At 37.1% G+C, this 9,907-nt stretch overlaps 1 protein-coding gene across 1 annotated transcript in view; it reads right to left on the reverse strand.

The window, feature by feature from the left end:
- LOC132911091 (optineurin-like) overlaps positions 1–9,907 on the reverse strand; it is a 428,401-nt gene that overhangs the window by 99,165 nt on the left and 319,329 nt on the right. The gene's annotated exons all lie outside the window — the stretch shown is intronic.

A 9,907-nucleotide genomic window follows, 5' to 3' on the forward strand; every position in this document is an offset into this window, starting at 1 on the left:
CGTGTGAGAAAACAAAACCAGGAATACAGGGTTATTTCGTAGCTTCTATCGAGCCCGCTATTTAAGCACATACGTATAGTACATCCATAATAACTAACTTTGTAATAGTACTGTAATATGATAAACGAATCGACGTATAGTCGAGGCTACAGAGTACGTAACTCATGGTACATCATCTCTCGAGAATATCATCGAACAGAGACGATAGAAATTTTTCAAATTGTAAGTCTAATACGCTTCAGCGAGGAACATCGAACATAATACACATTTATGGAATTAAACGACAATGACAATTTACACGTCTAAGAGCACAGAGATTCCCGCCAATATTAAAAAAAAAAAAGAACATTTCGTACAGTTTCGTGCGAAAGATTCGAGCCACCTTTGATTCTTAGTCTCTGAAGCATTTGCCTCTGTTGTGGAAATTTTGAAGCAACGTCGCTTAATCGGTTTTAGTCTCTGCGAAATGAAAAATGAAACGGAATTTTTTCACGGAAACAGCCTGAGCCTTTCGCACGGTACTGTACGTCGGTGCATAAATATATATGCATAAACATTTGCCATAGGATAAAGGATTAGAAACGTTCGGATTAATTACATTTAGAGGACCTTTATAAAGGATGAAGACGGTTAGGTGTCTAGAGATTAAAAATTCGACATAGTCGAAGAGAAAGTAGAAATATTAAGCGCGATGATCTCATTTGCCGATGCTTGGAACGAAGTGAATTCTCAATTGATAGTTCTTCGATGCGAGCGAAGGACAAATTTCGTGCGCCACGCCATTATTAATTACGAGAATGGTTCTTATCAAAGTTGTTTCCAGCGTGAACGACGCGATTGTATCGGAGCGTTGGAAAGACGTGCGTCCCTGTTTCCTGAATAGTATTATATAATGGAGCAAAATATATATCTCGTAATCGATATACGTTAGGATTTCTGTCTTACTTAATGTTATAATCGCTAACTAATAACTCGCAATCGTCGTAAACGTATAGAAGACTCTGTGTGTGATATCGTTTTATGTAATATCGAATGCGAAAGCCGAAGGAAGTGTCCACTTGAAAATTCAAACAGATTAAGATATATTCGACTTAGATAAAATCAGTTAACGCGCCAAATATACATCGTATTTAATTATATTAATCGTTAGATATCGAGGTTTCGTATCGAATTGTTCTTTGAAAGTACATCGTCCACTTCTTCTTTCGATTTAACGACGACAACTTGGTTGGAAGTTTCGATTTCTGAAATTCAAAGGACTGTTTTTTAAAGTTTGCAAAGTTTGCAGAGGATCGAAGGTTTTTATAACGTTCAAAACGTAGTCGATCACGGTTAAAATATTTTCTTTTTTCCTCAATATCGTATATCTTATCGGTACGAACGACGTACATATCCCCGACACTTACCTTACGTGTTATAAGGGGGTCCAAAAATATTTTAAGCTACCGCTATTACGAATATCTCTTTGCCAAAGTTTAACCGTTACTTCAATTAATATAATATAATAGAAAAGTAATAGAGAGAGATAATATCTCGAATAAGATAATACAGTTATTTAAGAAACAAAGTGGACAAGATTTACAGCACAATGCAATGAGTGAAACCAACAACGTACCAAAAAAAGAATTTAAATGTTCGATTATAATATAAATGTTCAGTATCGATACTATAAGAGGAATACGTATGTTTAGACCGTTTAGAGAAAGTTAGAGAAAAATGTCCTCGCGTAACGATACCTTCGAGAATGACGAATGAACGTGTAGAATTAATGGGAAAACCAATGAAAACCGAACGTGCATGTGTCGATATAAAACTATACGTGTAATAATATCACAGAGATTGAAAGCTGATGAACGAAACACGATAAACAATGGTGTTCGGTCGCGTAGTTATCGCGACAGCTGTGTCGATAGCACCTGCATAGCTGGACCAACAAAATAAATGTAATTGTTCGACGCTCGTTTTCTTCTTTCAACTGCCTTAATTCACGTAGAAACGAAGAATCTATGGTACGATATTCCTGTACAACAGATTCCTTTCATCTCTGATACACGTACATGAATTTACGAAACTTTGTTCGTGTATGACTTCTAAGGAAATAAAATAAATCTCACGTTCTTTTTCACGTTCGAACGAAACACCTAACTCTTCGATTCACGTACTATTTTCTTTTTTCTATACGATAAAAATAGACCTCTAATGAAAATTAGTTTATATACGATCTTCTTTTTCGTTTACAGTACAGATATACAAACTTGCGACGAGCTTCGCGTATGTACAATTTCTAATCAGAGAATGCATTTTAAGCTTTGCGTGTCAATCACATTCTAAGGAGAAACTGACGAATAATTTCTTTTTTCTATACGGTAGAAGCAGATCTATGATGAAAATTAGTTTATATACGATCTCCTTTTTCGTTTACAGTACAAATATACAAACTTGCGACGAGCTTCGCGTATGTACAATTTCTAATCACAGAATGCATTTTAAGCTTCGCATTCTAAGGAGACACTGACGAATAATTTCTTTCTTTATACGATAAAAATAGACCTCTAATGAAAATTAGTTTATAGACGATCTCCTTTTTCGTTTACAGTACAGATATACAAACTTCCGGCGAGCTTCGCGTATGTACAATTTCTAATCACAGAATGCATTTTAAGCTTCGCATTCTAAGAAAAAACTGACGAATAATTTCTTTTTTCTATACGATAAAAATAGACCTCTAATAAAAATTAGTTTATATACGATCTTCTTTTTCGTTTACAGTACAGATATACAAACTTTCGACGAGCTTCGCGTATGTACAATTTCTAATCACACAATACATTTTAAGCTTCGTGTGTCAATCGCATTCTAAGAAGAAACTGACGAATAATTTCTTTTTTCTATACGATACAAATAGACCTCTAATAAAAATTAGTTTATATACGATCTTCTTTTTCGTTTACAGTACAGATATACAAACTTCCGACGAGCTTCGCGTATGTACAATTTCTAATCACAGAATGCATTTTAAGCTTCGCATTCTAAGGAGAAACTGACGAATAATTTCTTTTTTCTATGCGATAAAAATAGACCTCTAATGAAAATTAGTTTATATACGATCTTCTTTTTCGTTTACAGTACAGATATACAAACTTCCGACGAGCTTCGCGTATGTACAATTTCTAATCACAGAATGCATTTTAAGCTTCGCATTCTAAGGAGACACTGACGAATAATTTCTTTTTTCTATACGATACAAATAGACCTCTAATAAAAACTAGTTTATATACAATCTTCTTTTTCGTTTACAGTACAGATATACAAACTTGCGACGAGCTTCGCGTATGTACAATTTCTAATCACAGAATACATTTTAAGCTTTGCGTGTCAATCACATTCTAAGGAGAAACTGACGAATAATTTCTTTTTTCTATACAATAAAAATAGACCTATAATGAAAATCAATTCGCATACATATAAATTCCAACGATGAGATAAACCTTTTATATTTTGTCCGCAATTTAATGAAAAATCGTTGGCCTCGCCGGGTTGAAACAGAAAATATAGAGTGTTTAACGTAAGAAGAAAGATCCTCGTGTTGTAACTTTTTCCCTTCTCGCAGTACACACACCCTCCGAGTTTGGTATGCGGAACGAACAACCATGTAAGGGACTTCGAACGGTTATGCGTCTATTGAGATTGCTGAGTATAAGATTTCGCGAATTTATGGTACATCAATCGTTGTCGAGGGCGAGAAGAAAGACGTTAAAGGCACAAATAGTCAGCAAAAATGTGTAAATTACGTCGATTTCGTACACAGGGTGTTTCTAGTGAATGGGTCAGGCTACAGCGAAAAAATACAGAGATAAATTCTGCGTTGTTTCACACGCTCTATCACGTCATCGTGCTAGTTTCCTCGCAAATGCATCGGTGCGGTTGCAAAGCTCGATCGCACTGTTTCCTTTCAAATGGATGTTTCGATCCCCCGCGGGAAGACAGTGAGATACTTGAAAGACAGGGAAACTTTTCCTTCTTTATCAAACTTTGCAAAACTACGACGTGCGAAACGTCTTTTAAATCGATCATTTCTCCACTCGACTATCTCGAAACATTTTTCCAGAGAATGACAAAATGCATCAGGTGGTTTATAAGAAAAATATGGAGTTACAATAACAAAAAAGAGCGCGTTTGCGCTTTGTAGCTGAACCGGCGCATCCGCGAAGGAAGCTGTAGAAGAAACGGTACAAAGATCGCCTCGATGATTCTTCTCCTACTTGGCTTGGAACAAATTCATAGCTTAACCCGGCTACTAGAGACGCTCTGTATAGTTGTATCTTTTCCTAGATAACGTAGAAATCTCGACGATGTACAAATCTGAGAAACGGCAGGAACGTTCCTTCGCGTTTGCAAAATGTTTGCAAGAATCTCGGTGCAGTTATTCTTTCCAAGAAGACTTGCAAAACTAACAAAACATCAAGCGGTAAATATACTCAAAATCCATTAATCGATACAAGAAAGTTCGGGGCTGTAACTAGAAGTACTGTTTACAGTACGTTGAAAGCTACGTTTTTTTACGCGTTATTTTTAACCAAGACAGACTATGCCCCAAATACGACGTATATCAAACACCGAAAAGTATCCATAACATCAAAAAGTTAACGATTACGCGTGAAATACATTTGCAATCTATTTTTTCATAGTCGTTCTCGTTCTTCTCGATCCGATCCTAGACTCTAACGTAGGATGAAAGAGATCACGATAGAATTCACGATTTATCGAAGTAACTGAATGCTACGTTGAAATAGAAGAACACGAAGATAGAGTGAAGTTTGGATAAACGCTTTGTCGGTTAATCGACCAGGCGAAGCTTTCGTTGTTGCAGATTTACTATGCAAATAGATCTTGGTACGATAAAAGTCGCTGATACGTAAGCATTAATTATATAAGACGCTAAATTTTTGTAAACACTCGCAGCTAAAAGGATGACCCTGTAAACATAAATTAACACAGAAGTATAAAATACATACGAAATTGTTTATAATAAGCGATTGTAAATACTTCTTACGAAACTCGTGGAGGTCTTTAAATCTTCAACCTTCGTTCTCGTCGAGACATTATTCTCGCCATGACACAATTTTCTTGTAGTTATGCAATATTCAAATTAAGTATCTTAATGTTGGATTAGCATTTGACCATGTGAACATGGACCGTGTCCTTTAACTCGCAACAATTTTTTAAAATTTAATTTTCATTATTCTTCCGTCTCCGCTACTCGCATCGATACGACGAGAATTATTTTTAGCGAATACGTAAAAAGAAACGTGATAAAAAGTTATGTCGTGATTCTTCCATCATTTTTCCTTATCTGTTCGTTTATTTACGCATTCGTTGACCTTTGAATATTAAAGTAGCTTATTCGAAAGTACGTAGGACTTTTACTTTCCAATAAAAAGCTATCTGCAAATAAAAATCTCGGAAGATACAAGTTTGAGAAACGAGGAAATGTATGTTTAATATTGCCAGATATAATTTTCTAATAATTGTACGCGTTTGATTAAAAAGATTATTAAATTATCTCTTAAATCGTACGAATTGAACAAGACGAGAGTAATGTAACACGATGCAACAAACGTTGGAAAAAATCATTTATGATTCGTATAATACGCTACAAAGTTAGCGAGTAACGTCAAACGAACTATCCAACGCGCTTCACGCAATTTCATCTTCTCTGAACAATATCCAGTAAAAAGCGTTACGAAATTCTTAAATTACACGCTACCTCTACATTCGACCTTGCGATATCTTGTATCGCGAAATTATAACACGCGTGTCATTTTCAAAGAAATAAAATCCACCTCATAATGCGAACTGACTGAAAATCTGTCACAAACGTACAAGAATAATCTAAATATCTAGACCGATACGTTGCCTAGAACAAAACTTTTGTGCTTGAAATTTTCTTCCTATCGCCATACGTATACGTAACGTAATATGTAAAATATCGTAATATCATTCGTACACCTGTTCCCTTTATAACACGTCTACGCATGCGATATATTATCGTTGAATAATACGAGGGAAACTAAATGAACCGATTTAAATCTATCGTTGGAACGATCAATCAAAATTATAATTCGGTCGCGTGTACCGTGAATCATGAATACAAATACGTTAAAGAAATGTCTTAATCTCCTGTATATTTATTTCTCGCCTCGCCTACGACGAAAGTATCCCAAGTGCGCGTCTCTTTTCCTTTCGTTTCTTTCGCCATCTTTCTCGCTCTTTTCATCGTGCTCTATCGACTACGTATCGTGCAACAATCAACGATGTGCGATATCGTATTGTTGCCATCGTGTCGCATCGTCATCATGCTCCACTAGTTCCGCTTGTTATAGTCACGCGTTTGATTTATCAGAGAAGAGTCCATCGAAGTTTTATCGTAGCCGAAGCCCTCTCTTATCCAGGTGGTCTACAAGATCGTTTGCTGGATCGGACTGGCTCGAACTGGATTGGGGCTGTTGGATCTCGAGATGTCCGGGTTACTTTGCTCGGTCGTAGAAGGAAATATATACTCGCAAATTGATCCGCGCGTATTCGCGAAATAATCGTTTACGCAGAAGCTATGGTTCAGACGCCGGTTGCTGCCAATTCTTTTCATCGAATTGTAAATGTTAAACTTTTGACTCATTTTTATACCAATGCCTGTGTTTCCGCGATTATTGGTATCGTTTATATGCACAACCGTGACCCAAGCAGTATCTGCTTGTACGTTACGCGATGCCAATCTTTTTTCAGCATTCTTTAAATAGATGGAGATTCGATGCTTATCCATTCGGATTACAACCCTTGATACTACATAGCCTCGAGTTTCTACGGAAATTCTATCGGAACTGAAACGTTACTTGCGAAAACCGAGCGGATAACGTAACGCGGATAACTCAAAAATCAGTCGATTAATTAACATCTTCGCGTTAACTGTTCACTTTTCCATGAACCGAATGCGTAATTCTATTTCTCGCAGCGTTAAAAAAATTGATTAATTATCGATAGAAACGAAGAAGGATATCGTAACTTTGAGTATGTACCACCTACGTGTAGAAAACGTTACTCGATTCAAGTAGATTTCCAACGTTTCGAGATATTTCGCACGATATTTTGTAAAATAAATAAAAGAACTGGCAAACGTGATTGAAATCTGGTACGAAAGCAAAGACAGTCGATCCTCGCAACACGTGTTATTTTATAGCGATGCTTTTATAGCAAAGCAAACTCAAATTTTAATCCTTTCTTCCTCTACCAATCTTCGCAGCGCTATAATCCGTCTTATGTGCTACGGGACGTCACGTTGTAACTCAGTTTTCTTCGGTTTTCCTCAAAGTGATCGCTTCTCGGCAACTATCGTCGTCGATATGGGCCAGTTTCCACTAATTCCGAAACCAGTCTCGACAGGTGAGATTTAATATCGAACGGTTTCTCGAGTGAGCGCTACGCTAAACATTATTTATAAACGTAGCCGAGAACTCTGTCGATGCAACGCTCGTTGCGATACGAAATTAAACCATCGTAACATGAAAACTCGAATCTATTAAACTTTGCAACAATATCGTTGAAACAGTTTTATCGTATAAAATGTGTCAAGCCGAAGCGAGAAAATGTGTTTTATATTTTACTGGCATCTACGACGCAGTTAAATACGGTTTCATTGCGGAGCATCAAGTTCCAGATGAAACTCGAATCAGTTCTAGATCGAGTAGGTTTCTGCCAGTTCCAAATTGAGTTTAATTTAAACGCGCGTTAAGATGCTCAAAACGCGTGCCATTATCTCATCTATTTGTGAAACCGTTTGTTAAATCGATCGTATTGTCACACGTACGGGAAAATATGTTTTTGGGTTACAGCAACCTCTTTCTTATCTCTATAAATTATCGTTTTACAAACGTTTGAACAAATTCCAGCCTGTCGATTCACGCGAGCGTTTTCTGTTTTTAACGTTACTTTTCTGAAATTTTCGAAAGAAATTTTGCTACCTTCTCGTAAACACGCGCACGCACGCACATATGTTTGTTCTATATAAAAGGTCCGGTCAAATAACAATTTATCAATTATACTCGAACACGATTAATTTCCGAACCGAAAACATAGAACAACGTAATTTTACGTTTAAGGCTTCGTCTTGCAGAAAAGTCCAGGTTGAAGGCTTTTAGTTAAATCTAGTGTACGCGTATGATAAATTTCCAAATTTTCTTTCTCGCAAACAAAGCGTCTTGCGAAATATGTTATTCTACGTTCTCGATTTATTTTCACGCGTAGGATGACCTCCTGCCCCGTTTACTTTGTCCTGTCCAGTTTCGAATTATATACATTTATACGATGTATATATTTTGTAAACTTTCTAACTTTCTTTCGACTCGACTGATTGACTTAAAAGTCATATGTAGAGACTTCAAAAAACGCGTGTTTTCGCGCAACCAGGATTAGCATTGGAAAAAAAATTACCATTTTTTGAAATTGGTACGTACGTAGAGTGACTAAATGCACGCGTTTACGAAATTAATACGTTAATTAAAACAACAAGCGTGACGAGATATTGTAAAAATTATCGCCGTTCGCACGGAAAAATTTTCCATCCAGAGGTTTTTCCCGGATATGACAAACGCCTGACTGTGATGTAGCAATACTTTCAAGCGGATCAAGACGTGCGCTGGTAAACACGACGAACGCCGCGTGTCCGTCTTTTATGAAAGAACAACCTAAACTCGCTATACCAAATTCCTTCTGCTTTATTTAGAATCCCCTCGAAAACGCATAAAACGAGCATAGCGCTTGGCCATGTGTACATAGAAACTTTAAACGCGTAACCAAGCATAAAGTTGAAGAGGCTTAAACATTTATCTGCAAGCTTGTCCCCGTTGCGATCGCCCGTCAAGCGCATCCCTCCGAACGAAAATATTTGCAACACAAGTTTCTTGTCCGATTATTATAAATTAATCTGCAATACATATCCACGCCGTTAATTATTCTTCAACGTCGAACAAATGTTAAGCGGCAATCCTGAAGCGTTTAGGCGAACCATCTCTTTTGTTCAGTTTGTTTTTTCTACACGAACAGTTCTTTGCCTTCGAATCGAACCTTCGCATTCCGACGAATTCAATGACAGCAACTAGGTAACATCGTTTAAAGAGGCAAAGAAAAAGTAATAAAAGAAACTCTAGTTACCGTTTAAAACATTAGAAGGACAAAGCGAAGAAAAAAGGCTGATCGCGAAACGTATGGGAAACGAAGGACGAGATCCGAATTCTTTTCTCGACTATTGAACCTATACAACTGTTTCCCCATCAACTGGGACCTTCGTTGGCCTTTCAAAACTATATATACTAGAGTTCGTCGTTAATTAAATTTATAGACTTGCATTTACATACTTGAATCCCATTTACGAAAGAGGTTAACGACCACGAAATTAATATTTTCCTGTGTAAATATGTGAAGGGTTAGATTAATCAGAAGGTTGATTCGAAATCGTATTTCGATTTTGCCTCATTAACATTCTCTGACATCACAAAAATACCCAGTCGTCACGATTTGTGTATACGCGTATCTCTTTCTGTATATTCGTTAAAGTTGTCAATTACCGTTCGTCCGATAAAATTACCACGCGAAAAACACTCTGTTGGAAGGATTTCCGAAAGTGGGTCAGCTTCAACGAAAAGATTCTCTGAACTCCAAAATTTCCTCCACTCCACATCGCCCCGACCCAAACATCTCGAATCCGAAGAACCGAAGCAAATAAGGAGCGCGTCGAAGGGAAACGGACATCTATCTGTCTATCTATCTGTCGTTTCCTAAGACAGGAGCGCCAGGGAGGCAAATTTTTGGCATAGTGACCTCGCGTGCATTATGAATCATTCGCGGAACCTGCTCG

The sequence above is a fragment of the Bombus pascuorum genome, chromosome 10, assembly GCF_905332965.1.
Source record: "Bombus pascuorum chromosome 10, iyBomPasc1.1, whole genome shotgun sequence".
Classification (NCBI taxonomy): Eukaryota; Metazoa; Arthropoda; class Insecta; order Hymenoptera; family Apidae; genus Bombus; species Bombus pascuorum.